The 23,463-nt window shown below is 37.7% G+C and overlaps 1 long non-coding RNA gene across 1 annotated transcript; it reads right to left on the reverse strand.

Moving 5' to 3' along the window:
* Nucleotides 1–8: 8 nt before the first annotated feature.
* LOC102117727 (uncharacterized) lies at nt 9–22,663 on the reverse strand. The gene is made up of 4 exons (XR_001484067.3): nt 22,442–22,663; nt 4,339–4,523; nt 2,179–2,229; nt 9–1,789 (listed from the first exon to the last, which is right to left on the reverse strand). It is a non-coding gene; the product is annotated as an uncharacterized lncRNA (long non-coding RNA).
* Between the last annotated feature and the right edge of the window lie 800 nt (nt 22,664–23,463).

A 23,463-nucleotide genomic window follows, 5' to 3' on the forward strand; every position in this document is an offset into this window, starting at 1 on the left:
TGCACTGATGTTATATTTAATATGATATATTAAATATAATATGTTTATAATATGATAAGTGCATATTATATTTAATATAATAGATAATGCTAGATGATATTAAATATACATTATATTTAATATAAACATATAAATAAATATAAATATATTTAAAAATATATTTATATATAAATATAATATCAGTGCATATTACTTTTGGTAAACTGTATTGCAAGATATTTTTGCCATGTCTATAACAAACTCTTCTGGTATGAGCTGACATGGATTCGTGCACTCTTTCTTTCTGCCTTTTGGTTTCTTACAGAGTTTGGTTTTAAACAAATGAAGTCCCACAGAGGACTATGTAGCAGCAAAGAATGCCATTCCTTATTAATACATCATTATTGTATGGATGAGGCAATGTGCAACCAGGGGACCTTGGGTCTCAGCCAGAGCAGTCATCTCAAGTAACAAATGGACCTAATTATAAGGTGGTTTTACCTAAAAGGTCAGCCTGAGCCCTGTCACGGGAGGCTGGCATCATAGGAAGCTTCTACTGTATTATATTGCACATCAATATTAACATATGTTCTACGACTGTTATGTGAATGTTATTTAGAGGCCTTAGCTTTCTGCTCTGTGCACACAATCATGCACACACACACACACGCACACACACACACACATGCTTTTAGTGGATACAGTAGACCCTCTAAGTCCCATAATTCTGAAAGCTGACTTTGTTTGTTGCTTGGGGACTCTGATTTTGCAGGCTAGTTGCACTGTTGAAATGAGTCCCTGCTGCTTGTAAGTCTTGTTCCATAATTTCATTTGGCTGAAGCAGGAGACAAGTACCTCATTTTAATTAGAATTTCAAGCAAACTGCATTATGTTGTTATATGTTATTCTACAAAAAGATACCGTATCAAGGACAGCTGTTGATGGAGTAAAGCTTCCTGTTAACTCTGCCTGAGAAACGAAAACACTTTCATTCACTTCACCAGTTCTGTCACGATGCTGCTTCTGACACATCCCATGGAACAGAAAGATGTGCCCTGGAGCTCTCCAAGACAGCAAATGTTTGAAACAAGGTGCTAGGTAGTAATCCCAGGGCCCATGAAAATGTGACATCACCATGTCATTAGAGAGCAAATTGCAGGTCCTGTCCTGCTGCCTGTCTCTGCTGGCTTGCTGCAAATCACAGTACTCTCTAAGGAATCCACTCTCTGCCTGTTGCTCTGAGGAAAGCTGTAGACTGTGTTGAAGAAAAACGGAGGCTGTGCTGCCTTAGACCTGCAATTAAGTCCCTGCTGCTCTCCAAACCAATGAGTCCTTCCAAGTAGTAATCTAATTTATTTTTCCCATTTTCTAAGTAATGCTAGGGTAAGCGTGTTCATCATTTTAGACTCACTGATTCTAATTCCTAATTCAGACTTGTTTGTTCAGTAGAAGGTAAACAACCCCCAAGCTATCACCCACCCTCATTTATTTGGAAAGAGAGAGTTTCAGTGGGAGAAGATAAATAGCATGTCAAACATGGTTTGGAGGGGCTGCAACTGAATGATTTCTAGTTTCCTATGTCTGTCTCCAGCTGTTGTGGCCCAGTGTGACTCTGGCAGCTGTGTGCTGGCTTGGCTGAGCTGCTATTCAGTCAAAGCAGATCAATACTTGTAAGCATTTGTTTGATATAACAATCTCAGGCTGGTCCAAGAATTCACACATTGAACCACATGGATGGAAAGGACTGGTTTCCAGTTATCTGTCTGTGCATACAAGATCAACTGGTTGATGCCTGTAATCCTAAAATCCCCTAGAAAATAAAAGGAAGACCACATTTAGAGGACTGGTGGACTCGAGTAGCCCTGGGGATGAATCAATTCAATTCCATGAACATTTATTGGGTGCTACTATAGACAAGGAAACATAGGATATATAAAGATCAGCAAAACATAGTCCCAATTCTCGAGTATAATTTAATACCAGGATATAAAAACATCAGTAGTTAATTAATTATTATTTAGACTTGGCCTTGTTCCAAAAGGACTTAAGATGTAAGAATACTCTTGAAAATATATACAGTGGGTCAAAATGAAATAAAATAAGATTACATGAGAAGAGTTTAGGGGAAATTAAGGTGGGGAAGTTCAATGAAACTGGAAGTTTAGAAAATGTAGACCATGAGAAATAATGCTTACTTACCAGTGATGGATCATAAATTTGTCTCAGAGCTTCTTAGAAACCTGAATAAAACTGGAAACAAAATGGATTTATTATATGATTGACAAGGTCTATGTTGATCTTGCTCACGAAGGGGGAGGGCTATACCAGGTATGGAAATGACACAGATCTTTCTCACGTAAAGATGACTTTGATTTGTTCTAGTCAGGAACTACAAGATACTTATGTAGAATGCAATGATTTTCATAGGCTGATAGCAAGGACTGTTTGTTGCTTATGTAACAGCCATTCCTTGTTACCTTTACCCTTACTACAAATAACTCCTTCCACCATCACATGCACACAAACTGAAAATGCTAGATAATGACTCTTGCAGACTCCCCTGGTCATATGGCTTAATCATGGCCAATGGAACCCCAAAAGAAGGATGCTGGGAAGCTCCTGGTTAAGATTTTCCCGTCTGATAAAAAGACACAGTAAGGGAGAAGCTGCCTTTCCTACCTTTGGATTGATTGTAAGAAGACATACCCTGAAAGGTGTCATCATCTTGTGACCAGGAGGGGATGAGCTTTTGAACTAAGCCTATATGCTGAGTTGGGAAGTACAGCAAGTGTTTCATGAAGTCACAGAAAAAATAAAAGCTCAGATTTCTGCTCCAAAACTAAGATGGGCAAGAAAACGCATGCCAGAATCTAGAAAAAATTTGATGTAAATTTTAAGCAAATAGATCTGGATGAGAAACATCTACTCAGGTTTCATAGAGATGATTTTTTTATAAAGAAAGATGTTTTTTATGGTCCAATTAGAAAAGCTAAGTAGTTTTTTTTTTCCACCCTTACTATATGATGTCATTCTATGAAATGAGCAGAGGCCTGTTGGCCTTGCCCTTCCTTTCCACCTTATCCTTCTACATCCATGTTGAGAATGAAAACCCCTATAAACAACTGCATTTGTGAGATAGAGTGGACTGTAGGAGGGAGGAGAGGCAGCAGCATAGATGAGCTGGGAGAGGAAGGTCTTAAAATCCTCATAGGTAAAGTCTATGGGAGAAAATAGGCAGATAACGATCATTGCAGCAACACAATCTCTTGTTTTTCAAGCAGTAAGCCGACTTGGGTACCAAATAACCAGGCAGTAGGTGATGGAGGAAATGACACCCTGATAGAGCAGTGACACCCTAAAAACTCTGATAGAGATAGAAAATTAGACTAGAAGATGTTTGTGTCAACCTTCCCTCCAGCTCAAGATCTGAGAAGGGAGTTCAACCATCAAACAGCTAGGCAAAGAGAGTAATTCACTCACCCTGTCTTGATAAACATGAAGTCTGGATATATTTATCCATGTTCTAGCATAAATAAAGATACTAGAAGCATGAATGAGACTGGTGAAAACATATTATAGCAGAAAGAAATGGAAATATTTGACTCAAGGGGGTTCATCTCTGAAAATGATCTATGACGCGATTAAGAAGACTATCAAGAAACCATTGGGAATCCTTGAAAGAATGCCAAAAGACAGGCCACTAGAAATCAGGAGCTTAAGGAGAAAGATAACTCAGATTAAAGGTGAAATTAAAATTCAGATTAGTGAAATTAACAAGGAGCCCCAAAGATCTAAAAAGATCTAAATGGGACTTCCAGGTAAAGATGGAGCTTTGAACAAACACATCTAATTTTGTTCCCTCCCCAAACCCTTATAACACTATAATAGAGAGATTTTTGTTTGGTCTTGTTTTCATATAGCAGTCCACATGGGTACAGAAAATGGAAGCAAAGAAAATAGTGGCAAAATTTTGATGCTGTAAAATAGACAGACATATGGAAACAGACTTAACAGATCTGAGAAAGCGAGTGGAATCCTCAACTATAGGTAGGGAAAGCTGAGAACCAACCCAGTTTACACCACAGTCCCCCTCCAGAGACTCAGAAATTAGCAGCACTAGTCCTTCTGGAAGCCAGGATGAAAGAGGGCAGGACAAAAACTTAGGAGGATTGAGAAAATTAGGAAGAAACTAGATCTCTGTGCCTTCCCTCTCCCTTAGACTGCCACTGGATGCTGTCTCTTCTCCCTAGCAGAAGCCTGGAGGTTTATATTATAGACAGGGTAAAACAGAAACTCTCAGCTTGAAGACAACAATGGAGACCTCTCAGGTTTTGTACCAAAAATAGGAAGATTAAGTACCTGTTTGCATACTGACTGCTGAGCACTAGTTTCTTCTTCCATTGGCTCCCAGAAGGGAACTTTATTTCCCATGAAAGAGATGGATGAGTCTTCTCTGGGGGACATGATCATTCCGTGGTGCTGAAAGCCCCCACCATATAGTTGGCTCTCCTTTTCTGTGGCTCCTCATCCACAGATTCAATGAACTGCAGATCGCAAATATTCAGGAAATAAAAGGTGCACATAAAAAACCCAATAAAATATAACAAATATTTGCATAGCATTTCAATTGTATTAGGTATTATAAGTAATCTAAAGATGAGTTAAAGTAAACAGGAGGGTGTGCACAGGTTATATGCAAATACTACACTCCATTTTATACAAAGGATTTGAGCATCCGTGGATTTTGGTTCCACAGGAGTTTTGGACCAATCCCTGCTTATACTAAGCGATCACTGTATTGACAATGGGAATAGTAAGCACTCTGCAGTGATTCACAGAGGATAGTCTGCATCTAGGTACTCAGAGTTTCAGGCAGCCGTTTAGCCCTCTGCTCTTTAATATAAGCAAACAATCAAGGTTTTCCATAAATCCAAGAAAAGCAGGTAGTATGGTGGGGGATGGGGGAGGAGAAAACAAGAGAAAAAAGGAAACTGGATGAAAAAGGCATTGTGCAGGGAAAAGAAAATATTAAAAAGTAAACTGTAATGAGTATCTTTCAAAATATAAAAGATTTGTATACATGAAACAAGAACAGGGTGCCCTAAAAATGGAACAAAGAAACAAACAAACAAAAATAATAAAGCTTTGGGTATAAAATGCTATGGACAAATGTAATTTACATGAGTGTTAGAAAAAATCTGAATGACGCTGTGAAACCCTGAATCAGTCATATGAAAGTTAAACTTGAAAAGTGTTCCTGGATTGCAGAAGCAAAATCAAAGAGATTTAAATGGCAAACAGAGGATAGATATGGAAGATATGTAATGGAGAGCAAACACAGATCACTGGTGTTCTCAGATCAGTATAAATAGAAGATAAACCAAAGCGAAGATGAGAAAAACATTTCTGAGCTGAAAAAAAGATCTGTATTTACTGATTGAAAGCACCCACTACATCGAAGCAAAATGATTTTTGAAAGACCCAAATGAAAGTACATCCTGGCCAAACTTGAAAACTTAGAAGAATGAAGGGGATTTATGAGCCCCTTGTCAAAACAAAGGAATAGATTAAAAGAAATACAAGTAAGACTGACCTCAAATACCTTTTCTGCAACTCGACATACCAGAAGACAGTGGACTTATGTCTATAGAATTTTAAAAATAAACAATGGCCGGGCGCTGTGGCTCATGCCTGCCTGTAACCCCAGCATTTTGGGAGGCCAAGGCAGGCGGATCACCTGAGGTCGGGAGTTCGAGACCAGCCTGACCAACATGGAGAAACCCCGTCTCTACTAAAAATACAAAATTAGCCATGCATGGTGGTGCATGCCTATAATCCTAGCTACTTGGGAGACTGAGTCAGGAGAATCACTTGAACCCGGTGGGGCAGAGGTTGCAGTGAGCTGAGATTGTGCCATTGCACTCCAGCCTGGGCAACAGAGCGAAACCCCATTAAAAAAAAAAAAAAAGAAAAGAAAAAAGAAACAATTATCATGTAAGAAATTTGTACCTAGTCAAATTTTGTGTGTGAAGGCAACAGAAGAAAGTACTCACAAATATGCAATGTATCATTCATGTGAAAAAAAATTATTTGAAGCCGTAATTGAAATGCCTGAGAGAAAGAACAAAATTTTCAAAGTTTCGAAATATGAAGATAATTGTATAAACCATCTGGCTGCAAACATTGAACCGTTTAGAATTGAGAGATATCCAAATTAATTTTTGTAAATGTTATTCTAAAAGTGGATGCCAATTTCAAAACTCATTTTTAAATTAGAAGATATATAATGTTTGGAAGGAAAAAAGAAGTGCGGGTGGGAAGATAGAAGTGAAAGAAGAAAAGGGAGAGGGAGAGCAAAAAAGTTCACTTAACGTTTTGATTACATGAATGATGACAGAGAGGTGGTAGGATAAGTCTTAAACTACTGAGTTTAAGCACAACCTAAAATTGTTCTTAAACTCAATAGTTGTCAAATGTTGTTGTGCATTGGAATCAGCTGGGGATCTTTATGAACCACTGATGCCTGGCTTTCACCCTCCCATGGTTTCATTTAATCGGTATGGGGTGCCAGAAAGCTCCTCTGCCATTTCCAATGTGCAGCAACATTTGGGATCAACCGGCTTAACTCAATAAATAGAAAAAAGTAAGAATGGCAAGTAGATTTCAGCTTGTGTTTCAGCCCTTCTTAATTGGCAATGACTGCCTTAGGGCTTTGCTGGGGTCATATCAGGCTCAATGGGAAACTGCTCTGATTCATTTATACTGTCTTCACTGGAAAAGGAGAGAATGACATCACACACTGGCCATCCCTGGGTTGAAGTAGATTTCTAAATTAAAGTAACAATTAATAGATTTAAAATAGGCTGGGTGCGGTGGCTCACGCTTGTAATCCCAGCACTTTGGGAGGCCGAGGCGGGCGGATCACGAGGTCAGGAGATCGAGACCATCCTGGCTAACACGGTGAAACCCCGTCTCTACTAAAAATACAAAAAATTAGCCAGGCGTGGTGGCGGGCACCTGTAGTCCCAGCTACTTGGGAGGCTGAGGCAGAAGAATGGCGTGAACCCGGGAGGCAAAGGTTGCAGTGAGCCGAGATTGTGCCACTGCACTCCAGCCTGGGCTACAGAGCGAGACTCCGTCTCAAAAAAAAAAAAAAAAAGAGAAAGTAAAAGTAAAAATCATATAGTCATATAAAAGGCATTAGGAAGGAAAGAAGGAAGGAAGGAAGGAAGGAAGGAAGGAAGGAAGGAAGGAAGGAAGGAAGGAAGGAAGGAAGGAAGGAAGGGGAAGGAAACATAAGGAGAAATTTTTTAAACGGTGGTGAAATATGATCAAATATGTTCATGAAGTCTATAAATGCAATTGGGGGAATCCCCTTCTTTAAAAGAGAATATCTTTAGATTGTATAAGAGAAGGGAAATCCATCTATGTGACATTTTCCAAAGACCCACAAAATTACTAAATAAAAAATACATTAAAAATTACATTAAAAAATTAAAATGTGGCAAACATATCAGGCAAATACGATATGAAAGAATTCCAATACTAACAACAAATATAATAGAAATTAAAGTAGAAATATTAAATGAGGTAAAGATGTCCTGTCAGAAAGGATATTTTACAATGAATATAAAACTGTCATGAAATTTTATTCATCAGATAACATTATATCAAAATAAAAAAGTGAAATCTGCTATAAATTAGAAATGGACAGAAGTGCAATATCAATGGGACATTTTAACATACCTCTTTCTCTTTTTGACAGGCTAATAAAAATATAAATCAGTTGATATGCATAATTATAAAATATACCTTTATTTTCAATACTAATATAACACCTACTAAAAAATAAAAAGATCATGCATCAATACAATATAGTTCCTGTTCTCATTTATTGAATCAAGGAGAAAATTAACACTACAATTAAAAAAAACAAATTAACAATGATGAGAATAGTACATATCACAAATGCCCTACGACAGAGGTGACTATGAGAAGAATGTCATTTCAAGAGGAAAGTTTAGGTTGACGCTGAGAGCGATGGTGACTTCAGTGTATAATAAAATCTACCCATGCCTCTTATGTTCCTTCTTCCGAAGAAAAAGTCTTGGATTCCAATTCTACCCCTAGAGCTACAGTGATAGTCTTCTCCTTTCTTCTTCATTTTGGATTTTTTGAAAATTTTAAAATTCTGCTCTGTGAAATCAGTGTGAACAGAATGAAACAAAAAAAAGCTACAGACTGGGAGAAAAATATTTTGTAAAACATATGTCTGATAAAGGACTTGTATCTAAAATACATGAAAACCTCTTAAAACTCAACATTAAGAAAGCAAACAACCTACTTAACAAATGGGCAAAAGATCTGAAACAGATACTTCACTACAGAAGTATACAGATGGCCAATAAGCATATGAAAAAGATGCTCGACATCATTTATCATTAGGGAAATGCAAATTAAAACAAGAAAGCAACACCAGTGCATACCTATTGCTAAATGACTAAAATCCAAAAAAACTAACAGTTCCAACTGCTGGTGAGGATGCAGAGCAACAAGAACTCTCATCCATTGCTGGTGGAAATGCAAAATTTACAGCCACTTTGGGAAGACAGTTTGGCTGTTTCTTACAAAGCTGAACAGAGTATTACCATACCAAACAGCAATTGTGCTCCTAGATATTTACTAACTGATTTGAAAACATATGTCCACATAAAAACCTGCATGCAAATGTTTATGAGAGCTTTATTCATAATTGCCAAAAACCAGAATAACCAAGATGTCCTTCAATAGGTCAGCTGATAAACAAACTGTGGAACACCCATACAACTAAATATTATTGAGTAATGAAAAGGAATGAGCTAGCAAGTCATGCAAAATATGGATGAATTTTAAATGCAAGTTCTAAATGAAAGAAGCCAACCTGAAAAAGGCTATGTATTACATGATTCAATTTACATGACATTTTGGAAAAGGTAAAACTATAGATATGGTAAGCAGATCAGTGGTTGCCAGTGTTGCAGGGAGCCAGTGGGGAAGGGCTGGATAGGTAAAGCACAGGAGATTTTTTAGGATGGTAAAACTATTCTGAATGATACTGTTACAGTAGGTAGCTAGTCAGGCATAAGCAGGGTAGGAGAGGGCTCCTCCTCCCTACCCCCAACCAGGAGTGTCAGGTGACTGTCAGCTGATGGTCAGGTGGTTATTAACTGTCTCTCTAAAATAATAATTGGTCATAGCTGGCGCCAGGGCAAGGCAGTCTCCCAATAGAGGAAACCTGAAACTGGTGATCAGCAGTTTCTTAATAAGATCTCAGGAGCTGGGTGAGTGGGCTCAAGCATGCACATTAAGAGGCAGACTGGCAGAGTTTAACTGGTATATGACCTTCTAGGAAGATTCAGCTGGTAAGGGAAGAATGCCTCAAGGGAGCACGTGTACAAGTCCAGTAAACACACTGCACAGCCTCCCCTCCCAAATGCTAGCAGACCACTGTGCATGTGGACAGCCCACCCCAAGGGAAGAACCAGGGAAGAAGAGATGCAAGATCCCAGAGGCATGCCAACGGATCAAACCCCAAGTCAAAAGTTAAACAGGGCACTCCATCTTGCAAGTCACCTGCTTGGCCCTCTTCCAAGTGTACTTCCTTTCATTTCTGTTAGAAAGCTTTTTAATAAATGTTCACTCCTGCTCTAAAGCTTGCCTTGGTCTCTCTGTCTGCCTTGTGTCCCCTCAGTTGAATTCTTTTTTCTGAGGAGGCGAGAATTGAGGTCGCTGCAGACCCATACAGACTCGCTGCCGGTAACAATACTGTAAGGGTGGTTCCATTGCATGATGCATTTGTCAATACCCATGGAACTTTATCACAAAAAGAGTGAACCTTAATGTATGTGGATTTAACAACAACAACACAAATCATTAGGCAGATGGGGCATCCTAGGATGGAATGACAAAATAGCTGCATCTCAAAAGCATATAACAGCATTACCAATGTGTCAAACATCATGGAAGAGGGTAGGGGGAAAGATACTGACCCAAGTAACTCTGGAAATGAGTGGGGTCTGTAAGGTCAAATGAAAGTGCGCAAAACCACTATACTCTAATTGATAAAGTTGTTCCACATAGAAGTGTGGAGGTTTCCAGATGAGCAAGGGCAGAAGGCTAGAATGAGCCATGTGGAAATGGATAAGAGTTGGAGACATCAGTGTGAACTCATGCTGACATGAGAGACAAAGAGAGAAACATTTATAGATATTTGTCTATATATTTGTCTATATATGAGCTAGTATGCACACATCTATTTCCTTCCTCTGTTAGTTGAGAGGGAGTAGAAAGAAAGACACCCCAGTAGCAACAAGCATACTTCACCCAGATTTAGTTTATAATTCCATTCTTCAATAAAAGGAACCAGGTCTCCTGGGAGAAATGACTATTGCAAGCCTGAGGAAAGAAATATACAAGATGGGTCTGGAGTATCTTGTAGTGACAGAAATTAAAGAAGTGGAAAAAAAAAAAAAACAAAAACGCCACAATAACAGTGGTATGTCAGAGAAACAGAAGGGCTAATTGAAAGAACTTTCAGTGGCCACAGCCAGAACAATTTCAGAGGAACAAAATAAATAAAGTAGCATTGTTTATAATCAACAAGAGACAAATCTCCCAAACAGCATTCCAAATAATTTCTGCACATATTCTGCCTTCAAGTAGGTGAGTATAAATCCCATTTCTTAAGGGTGGATTGTGCATAGTGACTTTCCCACAAAGTGTACATTATGGACGGGGAGGGGAAGAGAGGAACTTTACAGTGAAAGAACCTGACAGACGCAGTCTTAGTAAGGTCATTAAGGTTAACATCAGCAGTGATAAGTTATGCTGATAGAATGTGTCCTTGATATGATACGATGAGAATGGCACCTTATCTCTGTGGTCTTCCTCCCTAAAACCCAAACCCCAATGTGATCATGACAAAAACATCAGATAATTCTATGTGAGGGACATTTATAAAATAGCTCATCAGTACTCCTTAAAATTGTCAAGGTCAACAAAAATAAGGGAAGTCTGAGAAACTGTCATAGTCACCAGGAGCCTAGGGAGATAAGATGACAAACTTTAATGTAGTACCTTGCTTGGGATCCTGGAACCATAAAAGAACATTAGGTAAAAATGGAAGAAATATGAATAAATAAACTATGGGTTCAAGTTAATAACATATCAATATTAATCATCACAAATGTACCATACTAACGTAAGATGCTCATAGGGGTGAGTGGGTGAGAGGTATATGGGAACTCTCATATTCAAAACTTTTCCATGAATCTAGATCTATTCAGAAACCTATTTTACAATCTTTAATAAGAACTAAAATCTAAATCTCTGTAGTGAAAAATCTATAGATTGCATTACACTGATGTTACTTTGTACCTGCTATCTCCAGGGTCACCTAGCCACCGATAAGAATGAACCAACTGAGAGCCAGTGCCAAGTGCCAGACTCTGAATCTGGGCCAGATAGACTGAAACCCTTCCCCCACATCTGTTTAATGTTTTTGACATTCCTTGCATCCTCCTTGCTGAATCTCCATAAACTAAAACCAAAACTGCTGCTGTCCTAAAGCACCTGCAACTCCTCCTCACCCCATTCCCTCCAATCAGATCCCTCAGATGTAGACAACAGCATCAATCAGGCTCAATGGGATGTGATGATCAGTTAATTTCCCCTATTGCTAGCTCACTCCTTCTTCCCTGCTGGGAGCTTACAGCATGCTGAGTGGCCAAGGCCAGGCTACTTATGATAGAGTTGATTAACCAAATTAACCAAGTGTTTTGCTTGTGCATATTTACTTCCCACTGTTTACTCTTTGGCCATTTTAGTACTTGTAAACATATACCAAAGGCAGCAATAGCAACCAACCCTGAGCCTTCGACATGGCATCATACATTGAGGGGCACAAAATATATACATGTATATGTGTTAAAAAGAATCTTCAAGAAATCACATTAAACTGTTAATAATGGCTACTTCTGGGAGGAAGAAAGGGAAGGGATAAGAAAATAAATTTTGCTGCGTTCTTTTATTTGCTTTTTATTTACATCTGTAAGGATTTATTTTTATGCATTTCTACACTGGATTTTTTTCTACAGTGAACACAATAGTACTTTGGTAATTAAAAACCTACTTTGACTGGGGGATATACACTGTTAGTTAAAATTGTTGGTGCTGACTCTCAAGAAATAATTTCTATTGTACAATGTGGATAGAATTCAAGGAATTTCAGGGGTGTCTTATATCATTATGGCCAAGGGTAAAGGTTAATGGAAAACTGGTATAACCTACAAATAGGCTCTCTTAGAACTCAGAACTACACCAAGCAAAGAAACTAGGCAAGATAAGGTTTTGAGTAAAGGTGAGACGATGATGGAGTAGATAATGAAGAAGGAAGGTCATAAGTTGCACCAATAGCATTAAGAACTATAGCTTCCGTTTCTGTGCCCTTGCTGCTAGAGTGTTCAAAGACTTAATAATTTCATCCATCATTTTCCCTTTTCTCTTTTCCCCTTGGATTAGGAACTATCACTGTTCTTTGTATCTTTTTTCTTCCTTTTCTTCATACTACTATATATCAAGTATGATGGTAAAATTATTTGATTCATTCACTGGTTGAAGAAAAGAGTGAAGAAGGAATCACAACAAAAGTACAGAAGAAATGCACATCTGAGGGAGATCATGGTTTGAAGGGAGTGGTCCATTGACTTCCTGCACCTACATATTGCTCTTGGTGTGTCTTTGGGTTACTTCTTGTTGGAAAGTGTTTATGACTGCCTAGAGGAGTTTCTTTAGAGTTATGTGTGTTGACAAAATTATGTGTGCCCTGAGCAATCAAAGGGTAAAACAGCAGAAAATGTGGGTGTTTCTTCCCAGATACACATACAATTCTAGATAAGTCATATATCAAAAGTCAAAGAAGTCATATATCTCCTTTAAGGGAATTCCCCAACTTATAGGGGTCGGATTCCTTAGTGGTCGTGGTTCTATTCTGTGATCCTGTCCTTTTGGCCGTGACAAATTGAAACAATTCTAAGTCAGAACTGATTAGTGATGGTCAGGAGGGTGGTGTCGTGTGATTTAAAAAATGGCTGCTGAGGACTCATGCCTTTAAGGAAAGGAGAAGACTTTGCTCACTGACTGGTCAGACATCTCCTAAATTATCCTTATTAATTTTGGTAAAGGGTATTCAATGGTATATGGTAAGATCAATACAGAATTTTCCTTTCAGAAAAATACAAGAAAATACAGCAGTAATGTAAATAATGATTTAAAGTTCTCCCAGAAAGGTATGTCCCTATTAATGTATACCTATGTATAATGTATATATAATGTATATAAGATTTTTCATAGCACAGATATATTAGCTATATACAAAATAATTGACTTCATATACAAATCAAAACAGAAAAGGAGTGAGTTTGAGAGAGTAACAGGATAAGGATATTTTATTTTTTAGATATTTCAACTTTAGTGAGATCTAATTTACATACAACAAAATGTACATACATATAACCCATGTTAGATGTACTTTTTGATGCATTTTAACAAATAAATATGCACACTTAGTAACCCAATATAATCAAGACAAAGCATTTCCATCACTCTCCAAGATTTATGTCTCACACTCATAATTTTTTTGAAAATTATTTTTTTAAAGCTGCTATGAACACATGTTTACAAGTCATACAAGAACACATGTATGGATATTTAAAAAAAATTTTCTCAGGTCCAATCTTAGAAGCTGAATTTCTGGGTTGTATGGTAAATGTATAGAAACTGCCAAGATGTTTTCCAAAGTGACTGCACATCATTCTACATTCTCACCAGGATTTTATGAGTTCAGTTGCTCCACATCTGTATTAGTTCATTCTCATGCTGCTAATAAAGACATACCTGAGACTGGGTAATTTATAAAGGAAAGAAGTTTAATTGACTCACAGTTCCACATGGCTGGGAAGACCTCACAATCATGGTGGATGGTGAAGGAGGAGCAAAAGCTCGTCTTAAATGGTGGCAGGAAAGATAGCGTGTGCAGGGGAATTGCTCTTTATAAAACCATCAGATCTTGTGAGACTTCTTCACTATTACAAGAACAGCATGGGAAAAACCTGCCCCCATGATTCAATCACCTCCCACCAGGTCCCTCCCACGACACGTGGGGATTATGGCAGCTATAATTTAAGATGAGATTTGGATGGGGATACAGCCAAACCATATCAACATTCTTGTTAACACTTAGTATGTCAGTCTTTTCCATTTTAGTTGCTTTAATGAGTGTGTAGTAGCATCATATTATACTTTTAATTTACATTTCTCCGATGACTAATGAAATAGATTTTTTTCATGTGCTTATTTTCCATTCACATGTCTTCTTTTATATAATATAGGTTCAAATCTTTTGCCCAGTTTTTATTGCATTGTCTTCTAATGATTGAATTATATGTGTTCTTTATATATTCTGGTTACAAATCCTTTGTTAGATATACGTATTATGAATATCAGCAATCAGTCTGTGGCTTATCCTTCTATTTTGAGAATGCTTTATTATAAAGAGAAAAAATGTTAATATTAAGACCAATTTATTAATATTTTTCTTTTATAATTAGTGCTTTTTGTGTCTAAGGAATCTTTGCTGATTCTAAGGTCACAAATCTTTTGCCTATATTTTTTCTAAGGGCATAATTTTTAGCTTTTATTCTTAAAAACATGATCCATCTAGATTAACTCTAAAGGGTCAAAGTACAAGCAAGGAAGAGGTCAAAATTTGTTTCCTTTATCAACATCCTGTTTCCAATATTCAATCATTGGTTAAAATGACAACTTTTTTCATTGAATTACTTGGGCATGTTTGTTGGAAATCATGTGTGGGTCTGCATCTGTACTCTTCATTCTGTTTTAATGATTTATATGTTAATTCTCACAAAAATATTACCATGTCTTGATTACTTTAGGTTTATAATAAGCCTTGAAATCAGAGCGTATAAGTCATCCAAATGTGCTCTTCTTTTGCAAAATTGTCTTGGGTATTCTAGATCTTTTAAATTTTAGAATTAGCTTGTCAATTCTACATAAAACCCAGCTGGGGTTTTTATAGGGGTTGCATTAGATGTAAAGATCAATTTAGAGGAAAATTCTTATTTGATCTTTGATATACTTCCTCATCTGTTTATGTCTTCTTTAATTTCTCTTAGCAGTGTTTGGTTTTCAGTGTACAGATTTTACATATAACTTGTTAAATTTATGTCTAAATATTTCATGTCCTTTGATATGTCTAATGGTACATTTTAAATTATTTTTTCAGTTGTTTATTGATAGTATATAGAAATATGTTTGATTTTTAATATTGTATACTGTGACCTTGATAAATTTGACTTATTAGTTCCAGTTTCTTTTTTAACCTACTTTAGAATTTTCTACATACATTGGTCTGCAAATCAAAACATCTTTTTCAAATCTGTATGTATCAGACTGCTTTTCAATTCTGTATGGCTTTTACTTAGTTTTCTCCTCTTATTGTATTGGCTAGCTCTTGCAGTACAACCTTAAATATAAGTGGTGATAGACAATCCTGCCTTCCTCTTCATATAAGGGAAAAACATTTTTTATCACTAGGAGTGATATTTGCTCCTTTATTTTTTAAATATATGCCCTTTGCCGTATTGAAAAAGTTCTCTCTATTCCCAACTTGCTGAGAGATTTTATCAAGAAGAGGTATTAAATTTTGTCAAAATGGGTTTTTTTTCTGCTTCTGTTGAGAGATTCTTATGTGTTCCCCCCCTTATTATGTTAATGGAGAATTGCATTAATAGATTTTCAAACGTTACAACAACCTTGCTTCCTGAGAACAACCCTTTTTGGTCATTATATATTATGCTTTTTATATACTGCTTTGCCCTATATCAAGAATAAGTCAAGGATACATATTGTAGGTCTTAGAACAATCACTGAAAATATAGAACAAATAGGCTTAGAGAATAAGACAATAGAGGAGTTGGAATTCATTATTGGAGTTGTTTCTCTTCATATCTTTCTCTTCTCCAGTACTTTTTCTTATAAGACAAATCCCAGCTACCTCATCCTGCCCAAATTCCAAACTCCATCTTTTAAACTTAGTAAGACCACTGTATTCCGCTTGGGTTTTCCTTCCCTGGGAAAGGAAAGCAGAAAGCTAAGGGATGAGTGTTCTGTCTTTAAAAGAGCAAAGAGTTAAATTGATGATTGTTTTACATTCATGCATTAATTAATTTTTTTCAACAAACATTTTTAGAGTTAGGCCTTAAATATCTAGGCAAAGATACTTAATTTTTATTATAGCATTTAACATTTAAATTCTTCTGTCATTCAAAAAATATAAATGCACTACCCATTGTGTAGTACATTTATATGTTTGGGACATGTACTAATGGAGAAATATAAATGTCGTTGGACTAGAGATATCTTTTTAATGCCAGGAAATGCCCTCAGATAGAAAGCCAGTGTGAGGTGCAGTGGCTCACCCCTGTAATCCCAGCACTTTGGGAGGCCATGGCAGGCTGATCACCTGAGGCCAGGAGTTGGAGACCAGCCTCGCCAGTGTGGTGAAACCCCGTTTCTACTAAACATTACAAAATTAACTGGGCATGGTGGCATGCACCTGTAATCCCAGCTACTGGGGAGGCTGAGGCAGGAGAATTGCTTGCATCCGGGAGGTGGAGGTTTTAGTGAGCCAAGATCGTGTCACTGCACTACAGCCTGGGTGACAGAGTGACTCCATCTAACAAAAAAAAAAAAAAAAAAAGTCACTGTGAGTCTAGGGCTCCACTTGTTTTTGGCCTTCTACTATGGATCATAGTACTCTATTGCCTATTGTCTAAAAATGGCTGGAAAAGTGTCTTGCTTTCTAGTTATTTTCATTGGGAGGGAAATTCTAATACCAGTAATTACAATAATGGCCAAAAATGAAAATCACCTAATAGTGACTTTTAACAACATAGTCATTCTACGAGTATTCATGTACAAGTAGGTAATATTAATACATAAGCCTGTGATGTTACTGTCACCTGGAATACACAGCATCAGAGATTTGAACATTTTTTTAACAGAAGTAATTTTTTAAATGGCATAAAAATAAACTATCTTTGTCCAGATACTTGAGGTCTAACTATAAAAATGGTGTAGGTGAAATGATGGCTTGACAAGGAAAGTTCAACTCAAGATTGGGTAGCTATCCTTTAAAAACCAGTGAAAAGAAAAATCCAATTGAGAGAGGGAACATGACTAAGCCAGTTAAAAACGTACTTGTTAATTACTGAAAAACAGTGACCAAAGTTGGGGGTTTTTAAAAGATAAAAGTGAAATTAACTACTTTGAAGCAAGTCACTGAGGGGAAGAAATGATGATCATTAGTCTGAGAACGTTTAGGTTAAGGCAGAGGGCTAGAGCCTCAGACGCCTTGAGAACTTTTCTGATTTAAAGATTCTATGATTAAAAACAAAAATTTTAAAAGCCATTGCATTAATAGGCCTCATTTATAAGCCATTAACTGAAGTATCACCTATCGACATCCTATTTCTAGTTTTTAAGAAAAGGAAAAGGAAAATCTTTTCTTCGTTGTGTAGTGCATTTCTATATTTGGGACATGAACTAACGGAGGGATGTAAATGTAGATTGGACTGGAGATACGTTTTGTAAGATATTATAAAATCACACCATTATTATAAATACCACTCTACTTACTTTCATATTGCTCATCTCATCAATTCTTCTCTACTTTCCTGTATTTGAGGAAAAATAAGTAACTTTCTGCATAATTCTCTATGCCTTTATTTTTTACTTTTTCTTACTTCTAAACAGCAACCACAGCTATCAGCAGTAAGCTAAGAGATGAGTGTTCTGTGTTTAAAAGAGCAAAGAGCTAAGTTAATGGTTGTTTTACATTAATGCATTAATACATTCTTTCAACAAACTTTTTCTTCTGCTGGGTCAGGAATGACAAATAGATTTCATATTTAATGTCATCTCCTAGTGACTGATAGTAGCTGATTGGAACCCTATACTGAGAATGAAAACGCCTTTCTGGCTCAGCCAGATTGATTTTCAATTGAATTCTGCCCTAGACAAAGAAGGAGGAAGTAGCACAAAGGTGTATTGCCATCTCTTCACAAGTCACCATACTTGGTTTAAGGGATATTTGGTGTATAAGACGAAATCCTGTTCCTAAAACCAATGGGGAATAATTCTTGGAATAATGAGAACTATAAAAGCAATAATAGTGTATCAATGAGGGCTAGGTCAGACAAACAGAAATCAGAGCCAGGCATTTCAAGTAGAAAGGGGCTTAATGCAAGAGATTGGGTAGTTATAAAGCTATTGGAAAGGTTGGAGGAACGCAAACCAGAGAAAGCTACCACCTAATCTCAGCTTTGCTTCCAGCTTCCAGAGAGTGAGGAAATTGCAAGATCATTTGAGAAATGCTGGCGCTGATTATAGCTGCCTACCGCACTGAAGTATGTGAAACTGAGCTTCAGGGAAGTCAAGCAATTTATTCAGCCACTCATTTGAAAATGGAGCCAGGAATAGAACTCAGGTCTTCCTCTCAGTTCACCAATCTTTCTATAATACAGCTTTGTTTCTTCTCATTCAACTTGCACTGTCATTGTTCTGATGTACATACCCATGTCTTGATCATTGTTTTGCTATGTCATTTCCTCTCAAGTCCCAGGCTTACTTTTTAACACACACACACACACACACACACACACACACACACACACACACACACTTTCCTGTACTATTAAAACTTATATAGGCTCTTGGAAGTCTTACTTCTGGAGGTTCCACCCTACACCAAAGCAAATGTATTAATGTGCATCTACTTTTTGGATAGAAAAAGTGTGATTTTGCTTTTGAAATAATTTGGCTACAGATCACCAATTTAATTTGAGATTGGCTATGATTTCTTGGCAATTACTTTGCATAGTTGGAAATTCTTGCAAAGTGAGAAAAATTTAACCTTCAAATTGTTTTAAGTGTAATGAAATATTTAGGAGTAGTAAACATGACAATTAATGAAGTTGGTCCAATGTTACATTTTGTAGATGTTTAAACATTTGTTAAATTCAATTTTGCAGTTTTCCTCTTGGAACCAATGCTTTTTTTTTTAGGTCCATAATGCTAAACTCCAGTTTTTCTAGTGCTAGTTGGCAAAGTGGCCCAGGGCTGTCTCTCATGGATATCACCAAAGATAGCTTTCTGTGAGCCTGTATGCACGCTGCTCCCACTGAATGGAATTTCATGGAATTTCAGTCTCATGAGTGGTGCAAGGTCAGAGATAACGAGGTCCACACACATTTGTGTCTGTGTCTTTCCACAGTGGCAGACTTCCACTGATGCTATTTAATCACAAAAGCCATGGACTACATGGTTCCCAAGGAGGCAGTTCTCCTTAGTACTTTCCATTCACTCAGTGGTCAGAGCCTTGGACACACAGGCTCAAGTCACTCCGCAATGCAGTCAATATTGCAAACCCTATATAATAGTATACTTAATCAATATATAAATGCTATAGATTAAACATCCCATAACAAAAAAAGTAACATTTAACATCAAGAGAAAGGGGATAGGAAAAAGGGGTTAACAAACTAGTCCAGGAGGAGTGACAAAAACAAAAAGCATCTCCTGGTTTGAGCCAAGAGGTCCTTCAGTCTTGCAAGGAAGAGTCTTTGATGTGGACAGAGTCTTCAGCAGGAGAAGCTGGGTTCACCACGAGTGACAGGAAGATGGTGTCAGTTAAGACAGCCATATTGAACTCCTGAAGTCCTGCTCTGTTTATGGCCACAGAGTCCTCTGGTGAGAACTGATAGTGGAAGGGTGTGCTTGCTTATATCCTTATCTGGTTGAATGCAGTCTTTATAAATCAGGCAAAACATCTTATCCCTGTTGGTAAAGTGCCCTATGAAATGTAAGATGGGAGTCTTTTTCTAAGATGGAGTTACTTATGTCAAGGGTGCACTCTATACTTGTTATTCCCAAACCTTCCCAATCCTGGTCACACTCTTCAGGGTTTACCTTCTCATCAGCTCTTTCTTAAATCCACCCACACCACCACCTTCCTGTAGGGCTGATGCCTTCTTCTATCACGTAAAATGTGAAGTTTGATTGAGAGTTATTTATTTACATGTCAGCATCCCTTTTCAAGACAGGAATATTTTGAATGTTGTAAGAGTTTATTATCTCAGCACAGGTCCTCATGCATGTGCAACACACTACTAAAACATTGTATGTTAATGTAAATTCATTAAAGACACATTCAAGGACCTTCCATGTGCAAGATACTAAAGGGAGTTTATCAAAGAAGGGTTGATACCTTTCTACCATTCTTATCTTCAAGACACCTCCAATTTTTCTAAAGAGTTTTAATGTATAAGAATAATTTCATTTCTTAGATTTTAATTTCTTGATGAATTTAGTCACTAGATTCACAATTCTGTGGTCAGTGTTGTAAGCATAAACATTTGTAGTTTATTTTCATATGGCTTCTTTTTGAAATTCAACATACAAGAAATGTGTGGACAAAAGAATGTGGCGAAGGGGTTAAATTGTGTTATTCTGGCATGTTGACTATTTAAGTTAAAGGCACTTGAAAAACGCAGGTACAAAAAGGTCACTTTGACCTTCATATGTAAGATGAAATTCTTGCGTGAAAAATGCCCTCCCCATACTAGAAAGATATAACATTTTCCCCAGGATGAGAAATCAAAACCAAGAGAATACTGTACAGACCTTGTTAGAATAACACTTATCTTTTATGCTTTCTTGCATAGTTTAGCTGCTTCTTTGCCCCAATCACTGTATAAGTAACTGACTCTAACTACTTCTTCAGGTCTTCATTTCCTTCTGAGGACTCCCGTGCATGTATAATTTGTATTATGCTTTTCTTCTATTAATCTATGTTATGTCAATTTACCTCTTAAACCCAGCTGGGAACCTAAGAGAATGGAGGTGGAATTTTTCTGCCTCTACAGTGGTATAACAATAATGCGTTACTTTACAGTAGGTTTTAGGATACCAAAACATGTTTAGGTACATAATTTTATTTGATCCATACAACTATGTGGCAAAAGTAGAGCTGGTTATATCATTCCCACTTTACAGATAAATAAATAGAGGTTCAGAAGGCTGACAAAAGGCAGAGTCAGAACTTAGGTCGACATCCAAGCCTAGCTTCACACTGTCACTACACACTTTGCCCCAGGTTCTAGAATGTTAAATTTAAGGCAGAATGGTTATAAATTAGCAAGTTGGATAATTCAGCAGTGAATGTAAATGAGAGTTATAAGATAAATGACATTTAGTGACATTAATTAACTGATTAAATTAAACCTGATATTTTAATCAGAATTTGTTTGTGCAGTGCTAGATAAAATGAAATGTAGTTTAACCTAGTTACTTTAAAAAATTCCAGTTACCATAACAACTTCTTGTGATTTCAATTAAAGGTGGTCTTTTCTTTATATTATTTTTAGAACTTTAGTTACCATAACAACCAGATGCCGTGTATTTGATCAGTTAAATCATTCCCAAAGAGTTAAAATATGATGTTCTCTTGGAAACAATCAAAATATGATAAGTGGTGTGTCAGGAATTAATGCCCAAATGGCAACGCAGACGCAATTTTTCAAGGAGCTCACATGTGAAATAAAAGACCAATGAATCTTCCTTTGTATGTGGGCTTATGATGTTTCTCAGTTACAGAAATCAAAAAGAGATTATTTATCAATTGGAGGAAAGTGGAGATGTCAGGTTCTGGGGTAATATGAATTGTCAGAGCTACAAAGAGAAATGATGTAAATGATAAATTCATTTTCACTGGGTTTGGGGGCTTTGCTGGAAATAGTATTACCAGAGCTTTGCCCAAGCTGGGAGTGGGGAGAGGAGTTTGGCTTATACAATAGAAAACAGCTCTGCCTTTCCGTGTTCATTTCCTCCCCCAGGCCTCACCCTGTAAAGGAGAATTTCTAAAGGAGTCTCTTCCTATCTTAAGAAACTGGTTTCCTAATATCAATGAGAGGAGCCACCACTCCTATACTAATAGGCTCTGCCGTTATTGAAATAGAAATTGGGAGCAAGATGACCACAGGGGAGGTCTAAAGAAAAAAAAATGAAAGCAAGAGAGTTCAGAAAGAGGAGAATGGCAGACCAAGAAGATGAAGGAAAGAACACAGGCAAGGGGTAAAGTACAGGATAAGACAGCCCAAGTGAGGAAGGCAGAACAGAGCAAGGGGCAAAACAGAAACCAGCCTAGCAATGAGGAGGCAGAATCAGTTAAGCATGCTGACGGCTATCTACCACCAATCATGTGAAAATACTTCTGACATATTGGGCCCAAATGCATGGCAAACGAACATCAGGAAAATTCCCTTGCTCTCCGAATCAAAGTCCTCACCTGTTTGAGGTAAATTGGCCCTTCCAGGCAGATGTCTTGCTTTATTTGATGGGCAGCCATCCACGTGGAGGTGGTTAAGGACAAAAGATGCATCTGGTTGCCCTGAAGCAAGGGCCAGGTTGCCCATTAAGTGACAAATAAAGATGGCCTCTCCCTGTTATCACCCTCTGCCCATGAAACGAGGAGAGAGCTGCTTTTCTTGCCCACAGCCTGTGCAGAAGCAATAGACGGATGGTGGGAGTGTCAACTGTGGATTCCGGGCTTAATTGTAGTCCTCTTGCTTAATGAGGTTTCGTGAGGAGGAGGAGGTGGGGGATTGGTGTGTGCTCCTGTGGCTGGGGGTTATTTAATTAAAAAACAATAAAGCTGCCAGCTGCCGCTGGTTAACAATCTGGAACCCTCCCTTTCTTCCTCCCAGACTTGAACGCAACACAGATACAGCCTCTCTAACCGGCCTTGTGAGCTGAGGCGCTGTTAGCACCCCCAGGTCAAACCACCCCGTTTTCTTCCTAAGCTCTTTTTGGTTGCCAAAAACATTGCTAGCAGATCTATGGAGAGTTAAAGATCCCCCTCATAGCCAAATTACGAAAAAGAAAACAAAACTCCTATCTATCCTTTTTCCTTGGTGCTTGTTTTGAGACAAAAAATATACCCTGGAGGCTGGGCGCAGTGGCTCACACCTGTAATCCCAGCACTTTGGGAGGCTGAGGCAGGTGGATCACGAGGTCAGAAGATCGAGACCATCCTGGCTAACAAGATGAAACCCCGTCTCTACTAAAAATACAAAAAAAAAAAAAAAAAAATTTAGCCGGGCGTGGTGGCGGGCGCCTGTAGTCCCAGCTACTTGGGAGGCTGAGGCAGGAGAATGGCGTGAGCCCGGGAGGCGGAGCTTGCAGTGAGCTGAGATTGCGCCACTGCACTCCAGCCTGGGCGACAAAGTGAGACTCCGTCTCAAAAATATATATATATATATGTGTGTGTATATATGTGTGTGTGTGTATATATGTGTGTGTGTGTGTGTG

Source organism: Macaca fascicularis, chromosome 12 (assembly GCF_037993035.2).
Source record: "Macaca fascicularis isolate 582-1 chromosome 12, T2T-MFA8v1.1".
Classification (NCBI taxonomy): domain Eukaryota; kingdom Metazoa; phylum Chordata; class Mammalia; order Primates; family Cercopithecidae; genus Macaca; species Macaca fascicularis.